Here is a 6,000-nt window from a genome sequence, read left to right as displayed (position 1 = left end):
GTTATTAGCTATGTGTATGGGTATTAGAACTCAAGCCACTTTAAAAAAAAAAAAAAAAGCTAAGATCTAGAGAGCAGAAATTAAGAGTTCTAGAATGTAGCCCTGTCAATAAATGCAAAAATATAACTTCTTTTTTTTTTTTTAATATCTGTTATTTCTGCAACTATTCTAGCTGGAATACCCTTCTTCTAGATAATACAAAGATTTTAAATTAATATTGGCCCATTTCCATGAGAATCTGTTCTCATTTTGTCTAAGCTTTAGCTTATGGGCTAGCTGTTATACTTTCACAGTTTGGCTGTGATACAGATCTACAACAAATGCTACATTTGAAAGCAGGCTTCCTTACTGAAAATTACAATATGCTGTATTTTCTAGATATCCGTCCTTATAACTGTAGAGGTGATTGATGACTCTAATTTAACATTCCTATTTCTGTGATAGATACTACTTCTCAGTGCAGGCAATTCATATTAAGATTTTGCTAGCAGTCCTGGTAGGTATTGTACTTCATTTTCCCCTTCACTCAGGCCAGCAACAAATGGAAATCTTATAAAATTGTATCTAGGAGATGCTTTTTGATCTGTTTTCTTTCATCATAACCATATGCCTTGGCCAGTAAAAACCAACTGAATGGGTTTCACTGTAATCATAATTGATCACTCAGAGATTTCCATAGGCTTGATCTTGCAACCATTTTTGCTTACTGATTATAATCTTGTTCAAATCAAATATATATTAGGTTATCTTTCTTTCTTCTTCCGAATGCTCAGGTTTTACAGCAAGATAAGAAGCCTGGATTTTATTTATTTTCCCCAGTAATCATTTGGACCTTAAAGTCTTCTGCAGAGAAGATAACAGCATTGGGTCCTAATAGCTAGTATCTGATGAAAAGCATTTTTCCTCTATTGTCAGACTATAATTCTATTACTTGTCAATTTACTAGCAGCTAACACTTAAAAGTTGGCTCGATAGCTTGATATAAATCTGGAGTGCTAGGCCACCGTATGCAATATCTTCTAATAATTTTGTAGCTATTTAGGGTTACATCCCTTCACAATGATTTCTCTGTTTCCAGCTGGTTTTTTGATTAATCTGCCTGTTTCATGATAGTCACTGACCAGAACAGGTTTGTTTTTTTATTTTCTGGGACACACTTTTTAGGATTGAAAGATATATTTTTCAAGATAAGCTTTTCTAGTGATTATTTATAGTTTTATATTCAATCATCCTCAATTCTTTGGAACTGGATGTATTCCAAAATCTTCTCTGTCATTCTTTTCAGTGACTCTGATAGTCTAACTATCAGCACAACCCACAGCCTCTAAAGAATCTTTTAAAGCTTTGGATCAGTTCTTAGCATATGTTCAATTCTTCAGAGTTCCATGAAGTGTCTACAACTCATGTTTTATCCACTTCACTATAAAGATTTACTACTGTGCTTGGGGCAAAATAATTTAATTGAGTACCATACAGTGAAATGAAATTGATTATGTATTGAAATTTGAGAACTGTTCTGGATGCTTATTTTGCAGTTCTGCCACAAACACAACGTTTCAAAGATAAGACATGATAAATATCAATATTTAACCCTAATCATCAGCAATAACGTCTAGCAAGTGCAACAGGACTGTCTACTCAGGCACACCTGCAATTAAACCATGTGATAAAACTTCATAGACTTCATAGTAAAGAAAATTTTTTATGAAGGTACATTGTAAAACCTATTTTACTGATATGTAATTGCTCAGAAGTAAAGAACACATTATTGTATTAAAATGCTGGTCATGAATGTTATCAACAAAATGAAAACACATAATCTTCAAAAGTATTTATAAACCAAAAAATATATGGAATAATGGGAATAATTTTTTTGCAACTTTAAAGTCACACTGGATAATACTTGAACTTGTTCATATTGTTTCCACCTCCTGGTGGAATGGATACCCATGATTTTCAAGATGTATTTGGCTTGGGCTAGTGACATTACATTAGAAACACTAAAATAACATTAAAAGTATGAATGTTGGATTTGAGGATAAAATTCGTTTCACTTAACATCAATTATCTAAAAGTTGAAGGTCTCACCTCAGCTAGGTTGCCTCCATAGACACTGAAGAGGATCCTCGTTGCACAGATCAGAAACATCTTTTAGGATAAGACAAATAACTTTCTGAAGGAATCATAGAATCATAGAATCACATGGTTGGATGGGACCTATAAGATCATCTAGTCCAACCGTCTTCCCACTACCATTGCTGCCACAGCTACTAAACCATATCCTGTAGCTTCTCATCAAGCCGCCTCTTGAACACTGCCAGGGACGGAGACTCCACCACCTCCCTGGGCAGGCCGTTCCAGTGCCTTACCACTCTTTGAGAGAAAAAGTTTTTCCTCACATCCAATCTAAACCTCCTCTGGTACCACTTGTGGCCATTTCCTCGGGTCCTGCTTGTTGCCTGGAAGAAGAGGCCAAACCCCTGTTCATCACAACCTGCCTTCTGGAAGTTATAGAGTGCAATGAGGTCTCCCCTGAGCCTCCTCTTCTTCAGACTAAACAATCCCAACTCTCTCAGCCGCTCCTCATAAGACTTGTGCTCCAGACCCCTCACCAGCTTTGTTGCCCTTCTCTGGACACGTTCCAGGACTTCAATGTCTTTCTTGTAGTGAGGGGCCCAAAACTGAACACAATACTCAAGGTGCGGCCTCACCAGTGCCGAATACAGGGGGATGATTACCTCCCTGCTCCTGCTGGCCACGCTATTTCTAATGCAGGCCAGGATGCCGTTGGCCCTCTTGGCCACCTGGGCACACTGTCGGCTCATGTTCAGATGAGCATCAACCAACACCCCCAGGTCCCTTTCCTCTTCACAGTCCTCCAGCCACTCAGCTCCGAGCCTATAGCGCTGCATGGGGTTATTGTGGCCAAAGTGCAGGACCCGACACTTGGCCTTGTTGAACCTCATCCCATTCAGCTCAGCCCAGTGATCCAGCCTATCCAGATCTCTCTGAAGGGCCTCCCTACCCTCAGGCAGATCAACACCACCACCCAACTTGGTGTCATCTGCAAACTTACTGAGGGTACACTCAAACCCCTCGTCTAGGTCATCAATAAAGATATTGAACAAGATGGGCCCAAGTACCGACCCCTGGGGGACACCACTTGTAACAGGCTGCCAGCTGGACTTGACTCCATTAACCACCACCCGCTGGGCACGGCCCCCTAGCCAATTCTTTATCCAAAGAAGGGTATACCTACCCAGTCCACAGGCAGCCAGTTTCCCTAGGAGAATACTGTGAGAGACCGTGTCAAAGGCCTTGCTGAGGTCCAGGTAGACCACATCAACAGCCTTTCCTTCATCCACCAGTCTGGTCACCCAGTCGTAAAAGGAAATGAGGTTGGTCAAGCACGACCTGCCTTTCGTGAACCCATGCTGGCTGGGCCTGATCCCCTGGATGCCACTCATATGCCGAGTGATCTCACCCAAGATGATTTGCTCCATAACTTTCCCAGGTACTGAGGTCAGGCTGACAGGCCTGTAGTTCCCCGGATCCTCCTTACGGCCCTTCTTGTAGATGGGAGTCACATCGGCAAGCCTCCAGTCCTCCGGGACCTCCCCAGATAACCAGGACCGCTGGTAGATGGCCAAGAGCGGCTCGGCAATCACCCCCACCAACTCCCTTAGCACCCTAGGATGGAGCCCGTCCGGTCCCATGGACTTGTGGCAGTCCAGATGGAGAAGGAGCTCTCTAACTGTCTCCACCTGTACCACAGGGGGTGTACTCAGCCTGGCATCCCAGACTTCCAGATTAGGGCATAAAGTGCCCTGAGGATAACTGATCTGCCTATTAAAGGCAGAAGTAAAGAAGGCGTTGAGGACCTCAGCCTTCTCCTTATCCTCAGTGATCACATTCCCCGCTGCATCAAGTAAAGGGTGTAAATGCTCCTTATTTCTTCTCTTACCACTGATATATTTGTAAAAGGATTTCTTGTTCTCTTTTACTGCAGTGGCCAATCTGAGTTCATGCCGAGCTTTTGCCTTCCTAACTTCCTCCCTGCATACCTTAGAAACTTCTTTGTAATCTCCCCAAGTAGCCTGTCCCTTCTTCCAGAGGACATAGACTCTCTTTTTCTTCCAGAGCCTCAACAATAATTCCCGGTTCATCCACACCGGTGGAGCCTATTTCTATTGTATGAAAAGAGGAAAAAACCTAAATAACTGCATTACCTTAACATGGCAAGTTTTCAGATGGGCTAAAATAAGGTGAAATGGTTCTCACTTAGTCACAGACAAAACTAAATGTGACGTGTCCTAAATTTATTTAAGGTGTTAATTTCATAATTTTACACTAGTGTGTCAACAATATGTAACTGCAGTGCATCAGGTAGCTGTGTAACACTAAAACATTATTTTAACCTTCTTCAGACTTTTACTGTGGATAGGTGAAAGCCTGGAAGAGTAGTCTTTGGAAGCTTATCACCTTTGTATCTCTTTAACCTGATTACTGGAGGCAGAGTGGGCCAGTTTCCTTTCTTTCCTCTGGGATAGGGTAGCACAGAGAGGAGTGAGGTTTTTTTTTTTACCTGATTAACTCATCTCTTACTGCCACATCATTCTAAACCTATTTTTGAATCAGGAATAAAGATAAATAGCTGACCTTCTTGATTGAGAACAATACAGAATTTTTATGAAATTTCGAACTCCTAAATTGGCATAGACAGACCTCATAGTTGTCTCTACAAAGGACAAAATCGAGTAGTGTTAAAAGTCAAAGTGTGGTTAACAAAAAGAACCAAATATCAGTCCAGATGCAGGTATTTCACTAAAGAAAGCAAATAAACAAAAAATATTTTTTTGCATAAGAAGGTAAATTAACCAACACATTCAAACTTCAACATTCACTTCTGAAATTATCAAGTGAATGTATATTATGAATGTAAATAAGTCACAGGTGTTTATTTGGTTTTGACAATGCATATTCAAATCTGGTTTTCTGCCTGCAAAAATTTTAATTAACAAAACTCTCTAAAAGAAACAATTCAGTTATACAAGTCACTTGATATAACAAAGTTGAAATAAGTGTCACTTAAAATTCTACATCTTTTAGAAAAACACTGTCTTGTGTTAACACAATTACTAAAACTAGCATGCAAATTAAATTTTGTAGGTATCTGGGTCAAATTAGTGAAAGCAATGAAAAGGATAGAAAGGGAAACTACTGTGGAAAGTAAAACAAAAAGGGAAAGGAAATTAGCTGTGGCATCGCAAATCCCAGGGGCCTTTACACTGTGTCTAGATATGTCACTTGAACTGCCAATGCTGTATTTGTAAAGCTTACATTCTCTGTAGCACGTCTGCCACTGTTGTATTACAAAATGGCTATCCTATTAAATACATATAAATACATTATTTCTGAGACCAAATGGTGTTAGTACAATGCAATTTAAGGAATTAATCTTACCCCAGATTATACTAGTTAAAAAATAGGATCAGAAAAACTGGTTACATGAGATTGCTTCTTTACAGAAGAAAATCACATCTGCAAACCGTCCTTTAACATGAGTAAAAACACAAGAAATGTCAAGTACTAAATGAAGCAGTATTTTGTAAGAAAGAAACTGAATTGCATTGTTAAATATTAGAGCATTTTAAGGTGATCTTTTCAAAAGGTGAGCACAGAAATTGCTTTCTTTCTGTTTATTACTCTTTGCTGTCATTGAATATATCAGTGTTTCTAGTGTATGCGTGTCAATGCCTGTGTAAATCTCCCTGGAAAATTGTTAGTGAAATAATTAAATTTGGTTAAACTGGCACATTTCTTCAAGTATGCTGGAATCATTACACTCCTTTTGTTTCTTCTTGCCAGCCATTTTATCTAAGAGAGCAAAAAAGAATACGGAATAAAAGAGAAGAAATCTATGGGAATAAGCAAATAATAAGGAAGAAACATACTTGATTTTTCCTTTTTCCTGGATAAGATTTTCCTGGGAAAGTTCCA

Source organism: Chlamydotis macqueenii, chromosome 1 (assembly GCF_036417535.1).
Source record: "Chlamydotis macqueenii isolate bChlMac1 chromosome 1, bChlMac1.mat, whole genome shotgun sequence".
NCBI lineage: Eukaryota > Metazoa > Chordata > Aves > Otidiformes > Otididae > Chlamydotis > Chlamydotis macqueenii.
This window is presented reverse-complemented; position numbering follows the sequence as displayed.